The 23,003-nt window shown below is 42.7% G+C and overlaps 1 pseudogene; it reads left to right on the plus strand.

Annotated features, from left to right (window-relative positions):
• The first annotated feature begins 1,246 nt into the window (after window positions 1–1,246).
• On the plus strand, window positions 1,247–1,365 carry LOC135049686 (5S ribosomal RNA; annotated as a pseudogene).
• The last annotated feature ends 21,638 nt before the right edge of the window (window positions 1,366–23,003 follow it).

Genomic DNA, 23,003 nt, shown 5'->3' on the forward strand with positions numbered 1-23,003 from the left:
CTTTACTTTATCTCATTTATTTTCAATGTGGATCCATGTCTCAGTTTCTTATTTTATTAATATTGCAATCTTCACATGTGCTAGTAATTTCCTTAGTGCTATGTCTCATAAAAATATCTGTGTTGTATCCAGTTTGCTTATTAAATTTACAAAGATTATTGATCATTACCGTGGTATAAATAGTACAAAAATAATTAAAGAATTAGAAACCCAAATGAGTGCATATGATACCAAGGTACCCCAGAGGTGGGTCCGGGTTGTGCACTGCCCGGTACCTGTACAAACGGCCTTTTCACTTGTAGAGGGCTTGTTTAAATGTCACTATCCCACTAAATTGGAAACTATCTAGATAGCTCATCTAGGTTACTGTGCTCATCCAATCCGATTCTTTGCCTCAAAAATGATATGATGCTTTAGAGAGGGTAAAATCCTCTCTTTATACCCCTTTTTATCCTTTGGGGATCCCACACTGTTAGATCTCTCATACATTTTCCTCTACTTCATAATAGGATAAAGTGTAAGTAGAAGCAAAAGTGTGGATGTCTAATCTATTTTCTTCTGCTATATTTCTGTGTCCTCTCATCCAAATGTGCTAGTGCTAAATCTCTGCAATGACACACCTGCACACTAAGGGGCCAATTCAGGTTGGATCGCAAATCGTGATACAATCAGAATTTTGGCATTCACCCCGTGAGCACATGCTCAGGACCCATCCTTCTCATGTGCCTGCATTGACATCGGGTGACCAGCAGTATTTGCAAAATGCCTCTGCCTGATTGAAAGGCAGAGGTAGTTGCGGGGTGTCAACGCTACATTTCAGGCAGAGATGGACCATTGTGGGGTGGCGGCATGGAAACGGAGACATGGTAGCGTGAAAAGGGGTATAGTGTGAGCGTTATCAGGATGACTGCGTGATGTCACACGCAGCCACTCTGTTAAAAAAGATGGTAGTGACCCTCCTGCCATCTCAGCCAAGCTGTGCCAGCAGGAGGCTTCCCTACTTTCTGCGATTGCGCAAATAATTGTGGCAAGGTTGCAATTAGTGTGTGATTGCAGATTGGGCAGCGGTTAGCATGCTGGGTGGCCTTGCCCTGCGATTGGCAGCTCCAGCATGTGAGTCAAAGGATTGCAAATTCTGCTAAAAAGCAGAATTTGCAATCTTCACTAAGTAAGGTCCTAAGTTTGGAAAGCAGAGGTACGCCCCTGTGTCTCTCATCTACTGGAATGGGCACTCTCTCATTCAGCAGATTACTGCCATGCTCCACGGGATACACCCAATCTCATCTGATCTTGAAAGAAAATCAGTGGTAGGCCTGGTCAGTACCTGGGTGGGAGACTCCCTGGGAATACCAGGTGCAGTAACCCTAATGATCTGAAAAGCATAGGTAAAAGGTCCACATATTATTTGAGAGACTTCCAGATTTTCCTTATATTCTCTATATAATTATCTCTGAATTATATCAGTAACCACACAGTTCAAACAAAACATTGCACAACAACAGATCTGCTCTTCAAACTGAACAATGCTCTTAGACACTGTGATATGTTTTGGAGGCAGGATACACAGATAATGTTAAATTCTGCCTCATTCTGCCATATGAGTAAGGCTGAGATATTACAGTGATCAAAAAATCCTTGGGCTAATACTGTGACATATTGTTTATTTCCACCTTCTGTTTTATTACTGCATTTTAATCAGAAAATATTGGTGTTTTCTGTACCACAAAAAGCAGATTGGTCACAGTCCAATTCTGCATTATTTTATTGCTCAAACAAGGGACTCTATTCAGTAAGGATTGCAGAGTCTGCTTTATAACATAACCTGCAATCCTTGCAATCACAGGGCAAGGCCCCCCAGTATGTTACCCACCGCCCGCCCACTGTGATCACGCTGTAATTGGGATCGTGGCGCAATTACAGTGCAGTCACAGAAGCTGTGGTTGCTTCCTGCCGACACAGCCGAGCTGCATCCATAGAAGTCCATCCGCTATTTTTTAAATCAGAGCAGCCATGTGTGATGACACACAGCAGTCCTGAAAATGCTGCCGACTTGTCGGCTTTTCCCTGATGCCACCCTGTAAATGCTCTGTTGCCACCCCCCACCCACCCCAGGAATGTCTCTGCCTATCAATCATGCAGAGTCATTTGCATCCAATGCGATCATATTACATTGGCTGCTAGTGCGCTCACAGGATGGGCCTGTGCATGCACATTGCAGCCAAAGCCTTCCTTGTTGCAGCCTCATTGATAAACGATGTGACCTGAATAACCCCCAAGATCTGGATGCCGCTGCAATTTTGATCAATTATATGCATTGCACATGAGTGTTGGCCAGCAACAAAAGGCATCGCCGGTCAGCGACAGTATGGTGTGAAAATTCTGATTGCACAGGCGTTTGCAAGGTGATTGACAGGAAGAGGCCATGGTGGGTGATAACTGGCCGTTTATGGGGAGTGTCCAGAACAATGAAAATGGTCCCAAGCGTTTTCAGGTTGGGTGTGTGACGTCAGCTCCGGCCTCAATCAGCCTGTTCTCAATTCACTGTAGGAGTAATTCTGCACACACTGGATTTTTGCAGCTCTGCATACACATGCGATCGCACACTTACATGACAAATGTGCACTCCCCCTTGAGCGACACCTATCTGATCGCAGGACAGAAAAGTTAGTAGCCCAGCAATCAGGTCTGAATTACCCCATTGGGTATGCAAATGATGCTAATTACCGCATTCTTGTGATTTAATCAGATTTCTGATCATACTTATTATGTTTTTGACCCACATACCTGTAGATTCTTGTGTATTTTGAGAACAACATTGTTATACTACAAACCTGAATCCACTGTCTTTCTATATTTGCAATATAAATCCTATTACTGTGTAACATACCTATTTGTGTATGGAATTTTATTTGTATTGAACCAAAGTCTAGTACATAGCAGAAAAATCTTTACACTCAAAGTATCCTGATAAGAACCCTTTTACATAAAATGCATAATTGTGACACCTCTGTTATTTCCTGAGCAGACATTGACTAAAAACTATCAAGACAACAAAGCATCAGCTTCAGGTGTTACACCAGCGATCCTAAAACCTGGTGCTTTCCAAGTGGATATGTACAAGAATACCCCACTCTTTCCCACTGTGGTATAGTACACTTATCACATATTGGGGGAATTCAATTGTTTAAAATGTCAGTTGGGTGTCTGTTTTTTCCTAGGATAGATAGGAAAACACAAACGCCCAACTGACTTTTAAAAAATGTGAATACCCACCATTGTGTTATAGTACGCTTATTACATACCTCAATAGGTACCCATATAGTATTAAACAGTCTGCAATCATAATTTTGGATTAAAAATTCAAGACCTGTTACACCATTGATTATATCTTTTGATATTTTCACCTTGGCTTATTCAAGTCATTTAAAAAAAAACATTGGGCTTTGTAAAGTTGACTAATGTAAAAGCGCCCACAAAGCAGTTTTTTCAGATGCTTTTGGTTTTAAAGTAGAGAGGCTGATAAAAAAAAAACAGATCCATATATTCTGCCCGTGTTAAGTATACAACTCGGCAGATGTAATGAAGTCCGATATTGCAAGTCAGACACAAAACAGCCCAAAAACTATTAAAGAATTTAGAGGTGGGTTTTTTGGCCAAGTTTGTTATGAAAATGTCAGAAATCAGTTAAAAATACACTTTTCAAGCACATTTGTAATAAATAAAAACTTTTCAATATACATGGACACTTAAAAAAAACAAAAAAAAACTTTAAATCGGTAAAAATGCTGTACTGTACACGTCATTTTTACATTGTTTTCACCTCAGGAAATGTGTATTAATGTCATATAAATGTACTGTACTAAATTGCACAAACATTTCCAACTGAATCCAATGATATGTGACATGCCTATATTCTGTGTATAATTTCCAAATACTCCACGTACTGTAATAGTTTTTTTTTTAAACACACAAATGCGTCATAGATGCAAATGAATGTTCTAAGTCACACAAGCAGCTAATGCTGATTTAAATAATAAGCGGCATGGCTATATTCTATGTGTTATAGCAACCGTATTTGCATAAAAAATGTCATGCTACAATGTATTCCAGCCATACACTGTAACATAATTAGATACAGTTGCAATTACACACTGAATACAGCCATGCCACATATCATTTAAATCATTATAAACTGCTTTTGCTTCCCGGAGAACTGGGGATTATTTAGGGTGTGTATACTGATTTAATCATGGGACTTGGGTAACTTTCTCTGACACTGTGGTCCTACTGTACTAAAAGACACATTTTGGTTGATCTGTAAATTTTTTACTTTTTCTAGTCTAAATTCTGTGACACCTCAGATATGAGACACTGAAGACGGGAAAATTATGCATGCCATTACATTGCCTGAGTTCCACTAAATAGTAGAGATGAGCGCCTGAAATTTTTCGGGTTTTGTGTTTTGGTTTTGGGTTCGGTTCCGCGGCCGTGTTTTGGGTTCGACCGCGTTTTGGCAAAACCTCACCGAATTTTTTTTGTCGGATTCGGGTGTGTTTTGGATTCGGGTGTTTTTTTCAAAAAACCCTAAAAAACAGCTTAAATCATAGAATTTGGGGGTAATTTTGATCCCAAAGTATTATTAACCTCAAAAAACATAATTTACACTCATTTTCAGCCTATTCTGAACACATCACACCTCACAATATTATTTTTAGTCCTAAAATTTGCACCGAGGTCGCTGTGTGAGTAAGATAAGCGACCCTAGTGGCCGACACAAACACCGGGCCCATCTAGGAGTGGCACTGCAGTGTCACGCAGGATGTCCCTTCCAAAAAACCCTCCCCAAACAGCACATGACGCAAAGAAAAAAAGAGGCGCAATGAGGTAGCTGACTGTGTGAGAAAGATAAGCGACCCTAGTGGCCGACACAAACACCGGGCCCATCTAGGAGTGGCACTGCAGTGTCACGCAGGATGTCCCTTCCAAAAAACCCTCCCCAATCAGCACATGATGCAAAGAAAAAGAAAAGAAAAAAGAGGTGCAAGATGGAATTATCCTTGGGCCCTCCCACCCACCCTTATGTTGTATAAACAAAACAGGACATGCACACTTTAACCAACCCATCATTTCAGTGACAGGGTCTGCCACACGACTGTGACTGATATGACGGGTTGGTTTGGACCCCCCCCAAAAAAGAAGCAATTAATCTCTCCTTGCACAAACTGGCTCTACAGAGGCAAGATGTCCACCTCATCTTCACCCTCCGATATATCACCGTGTACATCCCCCTCCTCACAGATTATCAATTCGTCCCCACTGGAATCCACCATCTCAGCTCCCTGTGTACTTTGTGGAGGCAATTGCTGCTGGTCAATGTCTCCGCGGAGGAATTGATTATAATTCATTTTAATGAACATCATCTTCTCCACATTTTCTGGATGTAACCTCGTACGCCGATTGCTGACAAGGTGAGCGGCGGCACTAAACACTCTTTCGGAGTACACACTTGTGGGAGGGCAACTTAGGTAGAATAAAGCCAGTTTGTGCAAGGGCCTCCAAATTGCCTCTTTTTCCTGCCAGTATAAGTACGGACTGTGTGACGTGCCTACTTGGATGCGGTCACTCATATAATCCTCCACCATTCTATCAATGTTGAGAGAATCATATGCAGTGACAGTAGACGACATGTCCGTAATCGTTGTCAGGTCCTTCAGTCCGGACCAGATGTCAGCATCAGCAGTCGCTCCAGACTGCCCTGCATCACCGCCAGCGGGTGGGCTCGGAATTCTGAGCCTTTTCCTCGCACCCCCAGTTGCGGGAGAATGTGAAGGAGGAGATGTTGACAGGTCGCGTTCCGCTCGACTTGACAATTTTGTCACCAGCAGGTCTTTCAACCCCAGCAGACCTGTGTCTGCCGGAAAGAGAGATCCAAGGTAGGCTTTAAATCTAGGATCGAGCACGGTGGCCAAAATGTAGTGCTCTGATTTCAACAGATTGACCACCCGTGAATCCTTGTTAAGCGAATTAAGGGCTGCATCCACAAGTCCCACATGCCTAGCGGAATCGCTCCGTGTTAGCTCCTTCTTCAATGCCTCCAGCTTCTTCTGCAAAAGCCTGATGAGGGGAATGACCTGACTCAGGCTGGCAGTGTCTGAACTGACTTCACGTGTGGCAAGTTCAAAGGGCATCAGAACCTTGCACAACGTTGAAATCATTCTCCACTGCACTTGAGACAGGTGCATTCCATCTCCTATATCGTGCTCAATTGTATAGGCTTGAATGGCCTTTTGCTGCTCCTCCAACCTCTGAAGCATATAGAGGGTTGAATTCCACCTCGTTACCACTTCTTGCTTCAGATGATGGCAGGGCAGGTTCAGTAGTTTTTGGTGGTGCTCCAGTCTTCTGTACGTGGTGCCTGTACGCCGAAAGTGTCCCGCAATTTTTCTGGCCACCGACAGCATCTCTTGCACGCCCCTGTCGTTTTTTAAAAAATTCTGCACCACCAAATTCAAGGTATGTGCAAAACATGGGACGTGCTGGAATTTGCCCATATTTAATGCACACACAATATTGCTGGCGTTGTCCGATGCCACAAATCCACAGGAGAGTCCAATTGGGGTAAGCCATTCCGCGATGATCTTCCTCAGTTGCCGTAAGAGGTTTTCAGCTGTGTGCGTATTCTGGAAAGCGGTGATACAAAGCGTAGCCTGCCTAGGAAAGAGTTGGCGTTTGCGAGATGCTGCTACTGGTGCCGCCGCTGCTGTTCTTGCGGCGGGAGTCCATACATCTACCCAGTGGGCTGTCACAGTCATATAGTCCTGACCCTGCCCTGCTCCACTTGTCCACATGTCCGTGGTTAAGTGGACATTGGGTACAACTGCATTTTTTAGGACACTGGTGAGTCTTTTTCTGACGTCCGTGTACATTCTCGGTATCGCCTGCCTAGAGAAGTGGAACCTAGATGGTATTTGGTAACGGGGGCACACTGCCTCAATAAATTGTCTAGTTCCCTGTGAACTAACGGCGGATACCGGACGCACGTCTAACACCAACATAGTTGTCAAGGACTCAGTTATCCGCTTTGCAGTAGGATGACTGCTGTGATATTTCATCTTCCTCGCAAAGGACTGTTGAACAGTCAATTGCTTACTGGAAGTAGTACAAGTGGGCTTACGACTTCCCCTCTGGGATGACCATCGACTCCCAGCGGCAACAACAGCAGCGCCAGCAGCAGTAGGCGTTACACGCAAGGATGCATCGGAGGAATCACAGGCAGGAGAGGACTCGTCAGACTTGCCAGTGACATGGCCTGCAGGACTATTGGCATTCCTGGGGAAGGAGGAAATTGACACTGAGGGAGTTGGTGGGGTGGTTTGCGTGAGCTTGATTACAAGAGGAAGGGATTTACTGGTCAGTGGACTGCTTCCGCTGTCACCCAAAGTTTTTGAACTTGTCACTGACTTATTATGAATGCGCTGCAGGTGACGTATAAGGGAGGATGTTCCGAGGTGGTTAACGTCCTTACCCCTACTTATTACAGCTTGACAAAGGGAACACACGGCTTGACACCTGTTGTCCGCATTTCTGGTGAAATACCTCCACACCGAAGAGCTGATTTTTTTGGTATTTTCACCTGGCATGTCAACGGCCATATTCCTCCCACGGACAACAGGTGTCTCCCCGGGTGCCTGACTTAAACAAACCACCTCACCATCAGAATCCTCCTGGTCAATTTCCTCCCCAGCGCCAGCAACACCCATATCCTCCTCATCCTGGTGTACTTCAACACTGACATCTTCAATCTGACTATCAGGAACTGGACTGCGGGTGCTCCTTCCAGCACTTGCAGGGGGCATGCAAATAGTGGAAGGCGCATGCTCTTCACGTCCAGTGTTGGGAAGGTCAGGCATCGCAAACGACACAATTGGACTCTCCTTGTGGATTTGGGATTTCAAAGAACGCACAGTTCTTTGCGGTGCTTTTGCCAGCTTGAGTCTTTTCAGTTTTCTAGCGAGAGGCTGAGTGCTTCCATCCTCATGTGAAGCTGAACCACTAGCCATGAACATAGGCCAGGGCCTCAGCCGTTCCTTGCCACTCCGTGTGGTAAATGGCATATTGGCAAGTTTACGCTTCTCCTCCGACAATTTTATTTTAGGTTTTGGAGTCCTTTTTTTTCTGATATTTGGTGTTTTGGATTTGACATGCTCTGTACTATGACATTGGGCATCGGCCTTGGCAGACGACGTTGCTGGCATTTCATCGTCTCGGCCATGACTAGTGGCAGCAGCTTCAGCACGAGGTGGAAGTGGATCTTGATCTTTCCCTAATTTTGGAACCTCAACTTTTTTGTTCTCCATATTTTATAGGCAGAACTAAAAGGCACCTCAGGTAAACAATGGAGATGGATGGATTGGATACTAGTATACAATTATGGACGGACTGCCACGGTTAGGTGGTATAAAAAAACCACGGTTAGGTGGTATATATTATAATAATAATACAATTATGGATGGACGGACTGCCTGCCAACTGCCGACACAGAGGTAGCCACAGCCGTGAACTACCGCACTGTACACTGGTTGATAAAGAGATAGTAGTATACTCGTAACAACTAGTATGACACTATGACGACGGTATAAAGAATGAAAAAAAAAACACGGTTAGGTGGTATATATTATAATAATAATACAATTATGGATGGACGGACTGCCTGCCGAGTGCCGACACAGAGGTAGCCACAGCCGTGAACTACCGCACTGTACACTGGTTGATAAAGAGATAGTAGTATACTCGTAACAACTAGTATGACACTATGACGACGGTATAAAGAATGAAAAAAAAACCACGGTTAGGTGGTATATATTATAATAATAATACAATTATGGATGGACGGACTGCCTGCCGAGTGCCGACACAGAGGTAGCCACAGCCGTGAACTACCGCACTGTACACTGGTTGATAAAGAGATAGTAGTATACTCGTAACAACTAGTATGACACTATGACGGTATAAAGAATGAAAAAAAAACCACGGTTAGGTGGTATATATTATAATAATAATACAATTATGGATGGACGGACTGCCTGCCGACTGCCGACACAGAGGTAGCCACAGCCGTGAACTACCGCACTGTACACTGGTTGATAAAGAGATAGTAGTATACTCGTAACAACTAGTATGACACTATGACGACGGTATAAAGAAAGAAAAAAAAATACCACAGTTAGGTGGTATATATTATAATAATAATACAATTATGGATGGACGGACTGCCTGCCGACTGCCGACACAGAGGTAGCCACAGCCGTGAACTACCGCACTGTACACTGGTTGATAAAGAGATAGTAGTATACTCGTAACAACTAGTATGACACTATGACGACGGTATAAAGAATGAAAAAAAAACCACGGTTAGGTGGTATATATTATAATAATAATACAATTATGGATGGACGGACTGCCTGCCGACTGCCGACACAGAGGTAGCCACAGCCGTGAACTACCGCACTGTACACTGGTTGATAAAGAGATAGTAGTATACTCGTAACAACTAGTATGACACTATGACGACGGTATAAAGAATGAAAAAAAAACCACGGTTAGGTGGTATATATTATAATAATAATACAATTATGGATGGACGGACTGCCTGCCGACTGCCGACACAGAGGTAGCCACAGCCGTGAACTACCGCACTGTACACTGGTTGATAAAGAGATAGTAGTATACTCGTAACAACTAGTATGACACTATGACGGTATAAAGAATGAAAAAAAAACCACGGTTAGGTGGTATATATTATAATAATAATACAATTATGGATGGACGGACTGCCTGCCGACTGCCGACACAGAGGTAGCCACAGCCGTGAACTACCGCACTGTACACTGGTTGATAAAGAGATAGTAGTATACTCGTAACAACTAGTATGACACTATGACGACGGTATAAAGAAAGAAAAAAAAATACCACGGTTAGGTGGTATATATTGTAATACAATTATGGATGGACGGACTGCCTGCCGAGTTCCGACTGCCGACACAGAGGTAGCCACAGCCGTGAACTACCACACTGTACTGTGTCTGCTGCTAATATAGACTGGTTGATAAAGAGATAGTATACAATACATACAACAATATACTACTATACTGGTGGTCAGGCACTGGTCACCACTAGTCACACTGGCAGTGGCACTCCTGCAGCAAAAGTGTGCACTGTTTAATTTTAAATTAATATAATATTATGTACTCCTGGGGGCTCCTGCTATAACAACCTGCAGTGCTCCCCAGTCTCCCCCACAATTATTATAAGCTTTGCCTTTTATACATTGATGTGCAGCACACTGGGCTGAGCTGAGTGCACACAGACTGAGTCACACTGTGTGACTGGCTGCTGCTGTGTATCGTTTTTTTTCAGGCAGAGAACGGATATAGCAGAGAACGGATATATTATATTAAAATAAATAAAAGTTAACTAACAACAACTGCACTGGTCACTGTGGTAAACTCTGTCTGACTCTGCACAATCTCTCTCTCTCTTCTAATCTAATTTCTAATGGAGAGGACGCCAGCCACGTCCTCTCCCTATCAATCTCAATGCACGTGTGAAAATGGCGGCGACGCGCGGCTCCTTATATAGAATCCGAGTCTCGCGAGAATCCGACAGCGTCATGATGACGTTCGGGCGCGCTCGGGTTAACCGAGCAAGGCGGGAGGATCCGAGTCTGCTCGGACCCGTAAAAAAAACATGAAGTTCGTGCGGGTTCGGTTTCAGAGAAACCGAACCCGCTCATCTCTACTAAATAGATGCACATTTTTAATGTCCGATGCGGCGCAATACTTTTCCGGGCATTATCATTGGATACCATTAGATCCCAGCCTATGTGTGATATATAAACTGTTTTCAAACAACCCTAAAAGCTTTTTGTCTCAAATATTTTTATTACATTGACCATTAAAAGTTATGTTTTATTTCTTTTCATAAGAATGCCCTATCAAAAAGTATTTCTTCACCTTCTGTGTATGTAATCCATGACTTACTGACTCAGGGAGCACCACTGACCAAGAAATATGCTGTATACACTTCACCATTTGTCTGTATAAGACACACACTCCAAGAGGAGCCTTGTCTACAATATAACCCTTGTGCGGAACAAAACACTCCCTCTGGTCATAGTTATTAACTCCAGTTTCTCTAAAGAGAGGAGTCACTGAGGGTTATTGAGACTACAAATAAAATCCAAGTATAGATGTAGAGAAGGTCTGATGTATTCTAGCAACACTTGTATCATGTACACTGTAAAATGGTTATTGGAAATTAGGAATCCGTAGGCAATTATCCGGTAAATCACAGTGGGGTAAATTTATTAAGTTCCCGATTTCATTCGATATTGCTTTTTCATACAAAATGCAACTCTTTAATTTTATAAAATACCATTCACTGCATATTTCTACCAATTTGTATTGAGATACAGCCATCCACAAAAATATGAATCAATAGACCATTGGCCACAAACAGTTGGATTTTCACATGCACCTCACACAACATGGAAATTTACTAAGGATTTCTATTCTCATAGCCAGACACTAACACAAAACTATATAATTTGCATAGAAATAGAACTTTCAAATAGAACTGCTTTTGGCTGTGTGTTTGGAGAATCATGCATGGATCACTGCTATCCATGTATGCTTCTCTGTGTAAAAAATAGTTAAATAGTTAAAATACTGTATATAAAAATACACCTTTGAATAAAACCAGCCCCGAGGTCTTTGAGCTGGTCCTGGTTGTTAAAATACCGGGGAAAAATTGTGTAGTTGTCCCCAATATTTAAGACCCAAAACCGGGTTCTGAACCAATCTTGTTTCAAAAATATGAGGGGAAAATGATGTAGGGTTTCACGGTACCTCTGAAACAAGCACTGGGCTCTACTAGTCAAAAAAATAATGCCACAACCGGGTAACACACCTATATAGGTCCCTGTAGCCATGGCATTACCACCTCCAACTAGTCAGCCCTGGCCAGGGGTCCCTGGGGGAGAGGAGACCACCTCAAAAAGGGGTCCCCCCACCTCCAGGCATGCAAGGGTCACAGCTGAAAGCCAAAGCTGTCCCCAGCACCTGTGGGCAGTGGGTACCGGGCTGATAGCCATTAAATGTAAAATTCAGAATTAACATTGTCTTTTGCTTTGTAACTACAGGTCCCATAAAGCATCCTTGAACATCAAGTAACAGAAAGTGGGTCATTAAATGGCCCAATGGTACCTGTATTTCCACAGCATCAGATGTTTTACAATGAACACAGGACATGGACACCATGATAGTACAAATTTAATAAAACATTACCCGCTTGCTGGTTTTTGTGGTTCTTCAAGTACTAGCATGTGTGAGGCTTGCTGGGACCTATAGTTCCACAGCAAAAGGCAATATTTATTCTTAATTTGACACTTAATGGCTCTCAGCCCGGCTCCCACCAACCGTAGTTGCTGGGGACAGCCTTGGGCTTCAGCCATGGCCCTTTGGTACCTGGAGGGGGGCCCCCTTATTGGGGGATCCCCTCTTTCCCATGGAAACCCCTCCATGACTTAGTAGTTAGGAGGGTAATGCTAAGGCTGCAAGGACCTGTATAAATGTATCCCTAGCTGTGGACTAGTGGAGCCTGGTGCTGGTTTTAAAAATTTCTGTATTTTTTACCCATATTTTTGAAACCAGTGGCAAAATTTAATGTTCAATTTTGGTGATTCAAATGATTTGGCATTATGTTTCAATTTATTTTCCATTTGATTTGGGTTGAACAGATTTTCTAAAGACCAAATTGAATGTCAAATCTTTTCTAAATGTAGATTCAACTCATATTCCAATAGAAATCAAATTTCTGAAAAACATTGATGTTTTCTCATAGACCAACATGAAATCCACTAATTTGCTAAAGTACGATTTGAAATGAAACTCTAAATCGAAATCCAAATCGAACTTCAAATCCCCAAGTGTTTAGAATGATCTCAGACATTACATTTTGGCTTCTAAACCCATTCTAATGATAGGAAATTGTTAGTGATGACTTTTTAAGTACCGAGAAATGTATAGGTCATTGTGGAAGTAGCAAAATTGGATGGCCATGGTTATGGTATGTTGTGCACCCACCTACACAATACAACTCACCACCTGACTGAGATAACCCTAAAAGAACAAACAGAGCACCATCAGCAGCTTAGTTACATATTTCTACTTATAGACTTCAAACATATTATGTTTTTATGCAATAGATAACACCTGAGCACAATATTGGTCAATTTGGCTGATAAATATCATGACATTTATAAACATGAGTGAAGTAACCGGCTATCCTGACTAAGCCCATGATGCTTACATTCTCAGCAATTCATCCCTGTCTGCAAAAATTCTTGTGCGACGAATGCCAGAGGGATGGTTGTTGTGTAAGATACCAGTATGTGCTAATAAAGCAACTGATAGAGACACATATAAACACCCAATCCAGGTAAAAATGAATCTTTGTATTTTTTTCCTAATAGAATTTATTTGAAAGGTAAATTTTTATATAATTTTGGAAAAATGTTCAACATTGTGCTCTGCTGCCATAAATTGCGTAATCATGCAAAAAAACAAATTATGTAAAAACAGGGCACAGGCAGACTTTTTTAACCAACAATTGACAATGTGAACACATAAAAGTTGAAGGGAGGCAGAAAGACAGATTTAGAGTAAGCTTAGTCCTAGCTATGTGCTCGATTCAGACCTGATTGCTGTTGTGCGTTATTGCACGACATGTGATCTTCGAACTACTGCACATGCGTATGCTCTGCAATGTGTATGAGTGATGGATAGCAGTGAAGAAACCGGGTGAAAATTTGAATACCACGGAGTCCACAAGGAGATTTACAGGAAGCAGCCATTTGTGGATGGTATCTAGCCGTTTACTGGGTGAGTCCGGAAAAACGCAGGCGTGCCCAAGCTTTTTTAGGAAGGGTATGTGACATCAGCTACGGCCTGATTCTTTCACACTGGAGGAGTAAGAATTTAGCTACGCACAGACTGCACACACACTGCACTGAAGGGAAAAAACATTTGATGGTGAGTGTAATGCGAATGGATTTGCAGCTGTCCGCTGACTGGCGTACTGTAGTTTTCACTTAGCATTCACATGCATTCACATTCTTGTACAGGGATGTATTTTCTCTCCCCCTGGGCAGCAGCTGTCTGATCGCATCCTAGTTTACAGCGATCAGGTCTGAATTAGGCCCCATATCATCTGATATTTTATCAAATATAAAATAACCCCCCCACAATATGAAAAACATCAGCTGTGTTTTTATGTATAAAAGAGTGTCATGAGTGCATGTGATGCATTTGGACCAATAGGAAGCAATGAGGATGTTCTGTTCAATTTTACATTCAATTTTGCTTGGGGTTTCAGTGGGGATTTGAGGTTTGATTTAGCAAGGCATTTCATAAATTCTATTCTAAATCCATTCCAAACATAAATCCACATCAAATTTGATTTGACAATTGAATGTAAAATTGAGTTTTAGTAATTAAGGAAAATTAAAAAAAAAAGTAAAAATCAAAACGAATCACTTTCAATTGATTTTGAAGATTCATAAAGTGTTTCACAAAATCGAAATTGCGCAATGCTGGTTTTCAAAATACTGGGAACTCCTTCACATTTTGCTCCCAGTATCTTAACAACCAGGACTGTCTCAAAGAGCTTGGATTAGGTTACATTTATCAAGGGGAATCCCATGCAATTTTTTTTTTTTACTCTCACAGATTAGGCTGGGCTTCATTGTGTAATGCTCAGCAGTGTTTTATTAAACTCTCCCATAGAACACTGCCCTGCAGTACTAATGACATTAACATTGGAAAACTTAAATCTCACAAACACAGTAGTTTAGTAAATTACTGTTTGTTTGTTTTTTTTTTTTCAAAAAGTTGCAATTTCACACTGCCAATGTGAGTCAAATTATATCTTGACATAAATCAGCAGAAACACATTTTTTTTGTAAATTTACCCCAGTGTCTATTCTGGCATCAGACACGATGCAGCATACTCAGGCTTGGGCCTGATCATACTGGTACATAATTAGAAACATTAAAAAAATCTTAGCACTCCATGTGCTCAGCAGTCAGTCCGCTGTAATGCTTTGCAGCCACCCTTGCCATGCACTCCTGTCTTAGCCAACATCCACAGTCCCTGGCACTAAAAACTATACCCTACTCACTGGCCTCTAACATGCATCAGTGCAAAGCACAGTGGGTGTTTAGGAATTTTAAACTCTTCTTGTTCTAAATTGAGTTCCTGCTGGATCTGGGCAATCCACAAAACACAGGGTCCCAAATCTCTACTGCAGCTGCAGAATGTGCAAGGCTTTCTTCTCCTTTGGAGGGAGCTGAATTCAACAGAATGTGAACAAATCAGATGTGAGTCTACCCCTCTCACCATAATACATATTTACCTATTTACAAAATATATGTATTAGATAGGTGAAATATAACATAATAATGAACACAGATTATTACTGATACAAATGCTCCAATCACTACCCATCCTAATTCTGACACCGGGGATTAGCCACCAAGGGAACAGGTTGGTAAATGGCTCTTAGTGGTCTGTCTCTTGCGGTGGTGGATCTGCTTTGAAACTCATAAAGCTTAAGCTTCAGGTCTCCTTAGCCCAGAGGGGCCCTGAAGAAATATTTTTCCCCACTTGTTTTATGTAATGTGTGGTTATAGCTTTTCACCAATAACACCATGACAACCAGGCTTGTTATAAAGCATGCTATTACAGATTGCATGTGTGTAAACATAGTGCTGTGGGAGCTTATAGGAGTTTTAGTATAGCTCTATGATTTACACTATTTACACTATGAAGCATGCATGCATTTTACCTACTGTACAATTCCTGACAGCCTGCAAAATTTCTCTTTGTGACATTCCCAGGAATAGCGGAGCCTGAGAGGGCCCATCAAAAGAAGGAGGCAGGGAGCAATGAAAGGTGAGGAGGACCATGGACAAGGAGGTGTCTAATTAAACAGCTGGTGCTGAGTGGTGTGTGCTGTACTTGCAAGGGCAGCAAGGACCTTTTGGACCTTGTTCGATGTTGCCCTATTGTTGCTGGTTGCAAAGATGTCCACATAACATTTCAAGCTTCAGGGATTAAAAAATGTACATCTGCTACAAATTGCATCAGCCATGCAGTGTAGCCAATGGTATGTACTGTATATCTGTAGATATATTGATGCATTGTGCTTTGTGTACAGGTGACACACCGGGAGGGGTAAAACAAATGATGACCGAGCTAGGCTTGAAAAATGGTCAAGAACATGGCAACTACAGTTTAATGCAAAAAAATGCAAAATCTTGCACTTGGGTCTCAAAAACCCAAAGGCTAAATATAGTATCAAGAGTACTATAATGGAAACTACTGAGGAGGAAAGGGATTTAGGAGTCACTATTTCAAGTGACTTAAAGGCAGGAAAGCGATGCAACAAAGCAATGAGAAAGGCTAGTCAGATGCTTGGTTGCATATGGAGAGGAATCAGTAGCAGGAAAAGAGAAGTAATAATGCCACTGTATAGGTCATTGGTGCGGCCTCATCTGGAATACTGTGTCCAGTTCTGGAGACCATATCTCCAGAAGGATATAAATACATTAGAGAGTATACAAAGAAGGGCAACTAAAATGGTGCATGGCCTACATCACAAAACTTACCCGGAAAGGCTAAAAGATCTTAGCATGTATAGTATGGAGGAGAGAAGGGAAAGGGGAGACATGATAGAAACTTTCAAATATATCAAAGGTTTTAACAAAGTTCAGGAGGGAAACATTCTTCAAAGGAAGAGAAGTATTGGAAATCGAGGACATACACTAAAACTGGAGGGAGGCAGGTTCAGGGGAAATTTAAGGAAAAATTATTTCACAGAAAGGGTAGTGGATAAGTGGAATAGCCTCCCATCAGAGGTGGTAGAGGATAAGACTGTAGAGCAATTTAAACATGCTTGGGATAGGCATATGAATATCCTTACAAAGAATTAAGGTTCAAAAAGGGTTGAGATTACCTAAAGGATAAAAAAAAAGGGGCAGACTAGATGGGCCAAGTGGTTCTTATCTGTCGTCAAATTCTATATTTCTATTTTTCTATGCCCTGACTGACCATCAAATAGGTCAGTGAATCAACCAGTTAGCTGATCCATTGGCCTAGTGTGTACCCAGAATTATCGTAAAAAAAAATGTTTTGATGTGAACCTGGGCGCGCTGACGTGATTCTAAATAAGGACAGATGGAAATACTTATCTCTTGGTATTCCTTTTTACAATGTAGTATTCTTGCTGTGTATTTCTTGAGATGCTCAAAAAACTCAGTTCGACAGATTATATGAAAAAAAAAGAAATTAAATGGTGTATGAGACACCATATCCATCTTTCCTTATTTAGAATCACATCAGCGCCCCCAGGTTCACATCAAACCATTTTTTATTACAATTATACTTCTGGGACCCATGTAACATAGTAACATAGTATCTGAGGTTGAAAAAAGACAATTGTCCATCGAGTTCAACCTATTTGTGGTCTCCTATGCATGATGATTTGACTAAAATTTCTGACTGATGCTGCTGTCAGCCATTGCATTTTATCCCTATTAATAGTAACTATAATGCATGACTATGCACCATACCCCTGGATATCCTTATCCAATAGGAATTTATCTAACCCATTTTTAAAGGTGTTGACAGATTCCGCCATTACAACTCCCTCGGGCAGGGAATTCCAAACACGTATTGTCCTTACCGTGAAAAAGCCTTTACGCCGTATTGTGCGGAATCTCCTCTCATCTAACCTGAGCGAGTGTCCACGAGTCCTCTGTGTTGATCTAACCAAAAACAGGTCCCGCGCAAGCTCTGTGTATTGTCCCCTTATATATTTGTAGATGTTGATCATATCCCCTCTTAGTCTCCGCTTTTCCAATGTAAACATGCCTAGTCTTTCAAGCCTTTCCTTGTATTCCATCGTCTCCATGCCCTTAATTAGTTTGGTCGCCCTCCTCTGTACCTTTTCCAGCTCCAGGATATCCTTTTTGTAGTACGGTGCCCAGAACTGTACACAGTATTCGAGGTGTGGCCTCACTAGTGATTTATATAACGGGAGTATAATACTCTCGTCCCTAGCATCAATACCCCGTTTTATGCATGCTAATATCTTATTAGCCTTCTTTGCTGCAGTCCTACTTTGGGTACTACTGCTTAGCTTGCTATCTATGAGGACACCTAAGTCCTTTTCCAGTACAGAATCCCCTAATTTTACCCCATTTAGCAGGTAGGTGTAATTTTTGTTCTTGTTACCACAGTGCATTACCTTACACTTGTCTGTGTTGAAGCGCATTCTCCATTTGGCTGCCCATGCTTCTAATTTAACTAAGTCGTTCTGAAGAGACTCGGCATCCTCCTCTGTATTTATAGCCTTACACAATTTGGTATCATCTGCAAAAATTGACACCATGCTCTCTAGACCTTCTGTTAGGTCGTTAATGAAAATATTGAACAATAGCGGTCCTAATACTGAGCCTTGTGGCACACCACTTAGCACTTCAGTCCAAGTTGAAAAAGATCCATTAACCACAACGCGCTGCTTCCTATTATCTAACCAGTTTTTGACCCAAGTGCATATTGTGTTTCCTAGCCCTGATTCTTGTAGCTTGTATATAAGTCTCATGTGTGGTACAGTATCGAACGCTTTGGCAAAGTCTAAAAAGATTACATCCACGTCTTTACCCTGATCTAGGATGTAGGGATGAGTCCTTTGTGAACCCAGGGGCAGCAGCCATCCATTATCTTGAGCACCAATTATACCACACAATCCAATTGCTACTGTACCCAGAATTAGTCAAACTGTGAGCTGGACATTGATCAGCTAAGAAATAGACCACTCACAGCCAATCAGTTGCATGTTTCCATGGTAGCATTGGCTGATTGGGTGAAAGGGATAAAAGTTTAGGAATCTCCATGAGTTCCTTCACTTTCTGTAGCAGTAGTGTATGTATGTACAGTATTATATGTAGGGCAGGCTTCCTGGGAACTGTAGGACCACTGTAAAGGACAATCTTACTTTAAATCTTACAGGCACAACTAGTGATGAGCGGGTTCGGTTTCTCGGAAACCAAACCCCCCCGAACTTCACGCTTTTTACACGGGTCCGAGGCAGACTCGGATCTTCCCGCCTTGCTCGGCTAACCCGAGCGCGCCCGAATGTCATCATCCCGCTGTCGGATTCTCGCGAGGCTCGTATTCTATCGCGAGACTCGGATTCTATATAAGGAGCCGCGCGTCGCCGCCATTTTCACACGTGCATTGAGATTGATAGGGAGAGGACGTGGCTGGCGTCCTCTCCGTTTAGAGTAGACTAGAGAGTAGTAGAGAGTAGAGACACTTGATTTACTAATTTTGGGGAGCATATTAGGACGGAGTACTACTTGCTGATAGTGTGACCAGTGACCACCAGTTTAATTAATCCGTTCTCTGCCTGAAAAAAAACGATACACAGTGTGACACAGTCACATACCATATCTGTGCTCAGCCTCAGTGTGCCCTCAGTGTGCTGCATCATCTATGTAATACTGTATATCTGACTGTGCTGAGTGCTCACTGCTCACACAGCTTAATTGTGGGGGAGACTGGGGAGCAGTTATAGCAGGAGTACATATTTTAACAGTGCACACTTTTGCTGCCAGAGTGCCACTGCCAGTGCCAGTGTGACTGACCAGTGACCACTGACCACCAGTATATTGTGATTGTCTGCCTGAAAAAGTTAAACACTCATCGTGTGGTGTTTTTATTCTATAAACGCATTCTGCTGACAGTGTCCAGCAGGTCCGTCATTATATAATATATAACTGTCCGGCTGCAGTAGTGATATATATATATTTTTTATATCATTATCATCCAGTCTATATTAGCACTGCAGCAGACGCAGTACGGTAGTCCACGGCTGTAGCTACCTCTGTGTCGGCAGTCGCTCGTCCATCCATAATTGTATACCACCTACCCGTTGTGTTTTTTTTTTTTTTTATCTTCTTGATACTAGTAGCTTACTTTAGGAGTCTGCAGTGCAGAGCTGACAGTGTCCAGCAGGTCCGTCATTATATAATATATACCTGTCCGGCTGCAGTAGTGATATATATATATATATTTTTTATATCATTATCATCCAGGCTATATTAGCTGCAGACGCAGTACGGTAGTCCACGGCTGTAGCTACCTCTGTGTCGGCAGTCGATCGTCCATCCATAATTGTATACCACCTACCCGTGGTGTTTTTTTTTTTCTATCTTCTTGATACTAGTAGCTTGCTTTAGGAGTCTGCAGTGCTGAGCTGACAGTGTCCAGCAGGTCCGTCATTATATAATATATACCTGTCCGGCTGCAGTAGTGATATATATATATATATATTATATCTCATTATCATCCAGTCTATATTAGCAGCAGACGCAGTACGGTAGTCCACGGCTGTAGCTACCTCTGTGTCGGCAGTCGCTAGTCCATCCATAATTGTATACCACCTACCAACACCTGTGGTGTTTTTTTTTTTTTTCTATCTTCTTGATACTACTAGTAGCTTACTTTAGGAGTCTGCAGTGCTGAGCTGACAGTGTCCAGCAGGTCCGTCATTATATAATATATACCTGTCCGGCTGCAGTAGTGATATATATATATATATTTTATATCATTATCATCCAGTCTATATTAGCAGCAGACGCAGTACGGTAGTCCACGGCTGTAGCTACCTCTGTGTCGGCAGTCGCTAGTCCATCCATAATTGTATACCACCTACCTGTGGTGTTTTTTTTTTTTTTCTATCTTCTTGATACTACTAGTAGCTTACTTTAGGAGTCTGCAGTGCTGAGCTGACAGTGTCCAGCAGGTCCGTCATTATATAATATATACCTGTCCGGCTGCAGTAGTGATATATATATATATTTTTTATATCATTATCATCCAGTCTATATTAGCAGCAGACGCAGTACGGTAGTCCACGGCTGTAGCTACCTCTGTGTCGGCAGTCGCTCGTCAATCCATAAGTATACTAGTATCCATCCATCTCCATTGTTTACCTGAGGTGCCTTTTAGTTGTGCCTATTAAAATATGGAGAACAAAAATGTTGAGGTTCCAAAAATAGGGAAAGATCAAGATCGACTTCCACCTCGTGCTGAAGCTGCTGCCACTAGTCATGGCCGAGACGATGAAATGCCAGCAACGTCGTCTGCCAAGGCTGATGCCCAATGTCATAGTACAGAGCATGTAAAATCCAAAACACCAAATATCAGTAAAAAAAGGACTCAAAAATCTAAAATAAAATTGTCGGAGGAGAAGCGTAAACTTGCCAATATGCCATTTACCACATGGAGTGGCAAGGAACGGCTGAGGCCCTGGCCTATGTTCATGGCTAGTGGTTCAGCTTCACATGAGGATGGAAGCACTCAGCCTCTCGCTAGAAAAATGAAAAGACTCAAGCTGGCAAAAGCACAGCAAAGAACTGTGCGTTCTTCGAAATCACAAATCCACAAGGAGAGTCCAATTGTGTCGTTTGCGATGCCTGACCTACCCAACACTGGACGTGAAGAGCATGCGCCTTCCACCATTTGCACGCCCCCTGCAAGTGCTGGAAGGAGCACCCGCAGTCCAGTTCCTGATAGTCAGATTGAAGATGTCAGTGTTGAAGTACACCAGGATGAGGAGGATATGGGTGTTGCTGGCGCTGGGGAGGAAATTGACCAGGAGGATTCTGATGGTGAGGTGGTTTGTTTAAGTCAGGCACCCGGGGAGACACCTGTTGTCCGTGGGAGGAATAGGGCCATTGACATGCCTGGTGAAAATACCAAAAAAATCAGCTCTTCGGTGTGGAAGTATTTCAACAGAAATGCGGACAACATTTGTCAAGCCGTGTGTTGCCTTCGTCAAGCTGTAATAAGTAGGGGTAAGGACGTTAACCACCTCGGAACATCCTCCCTTATACGTCACCTGCAGCGCATTCATCATAAGTCAGTGACAAGTTCAAAAACTTTGGGCGACAGCGGAAGCAGTCCACTGACCAGTAAATCCCTTCCTCTTGTAACCAAGCTCACGCAAACCACCCCACCAACTCCCTCAGTATCAATTTCCTCCTTTCCCAGGAATGCCAATAGTCCTGCAGGCCATGTCACTGGCAATTCTGACGAGTCCTCTCCTGCCTGGGATTCCTCCGATGCATCCTTGCGTGTAACGCCTACTGCTGCTGGCGCTGCTGTTGTTGCTGCTGGGAGTCGATGGTCATCCCAGAGGGGAAGTCGTACTCGTAAGACCACTTTTACTACTTCCACCAAGCAATTGACTGTCCAACAGTCCTTTGCGAGGAAGATGAAATATCACAGCAGTCATCCTGCTGCAAAGCGGATAACTGAGGCCTTGGCATCCTGGGCGGTGAGAAACGTGGTTCCGGTATCCATCATTACTGCAGAGGCAACTAGAGACTTGTTTGAGGTACTGTGTCCCCGGTACCAAATACCATCTAGGTTCCAATTCTCTAGGCATGCGATACCGAAAATGTACACAGACCTCAGAAAAAGACTCACCAGTGTCCTAAAAAATGCAGTTGTACCCAATGTCCACTTAACCACGGACATGTGGACAAGTGGAGCAGGGAAGGCTCAGGACTATATGACTGTGACAGCCCACTGGGTAGATGTATGGACTCCCGCCGCAAGAACAGCAGCGGCGGCACCAGTAGCAGCATTTCGCAAACGCCAACTCTTTCCTAGGCAAGGCTACGCTTTGTATCACCGCTTTCCAGAATACACACACAGCTAAAAACCTCTTACGGCAACTGAGGAAGATCATCGCAGAATGGCTTACCCCAATTGGACTCTCCTGTGGATTTGTGGCATCGGACAACGCCAGCAATATTGTGTGTGCATTAAATATGGGCAAATTCCAGCACGTCCCATGTTTTGCACATACC

Source organism: Pseudophryne corroboree, unplaced genomic scaffold (genome assembly GCF_028390025.1).
Source record: "Pseudophryne corroboree isolate aPseCor3 unplaced genomic scaffold, aPseCor3.hap2 scaffold_993, whole genome shotgun sequence".
Taxonomy (NCBI): domain Eukaryota; kingdom Metazoa; phylum Chordata; class Amphibia; order Anura; family Myobatrachidae; genus Pseudophryne; species Pseudophryne corroboree.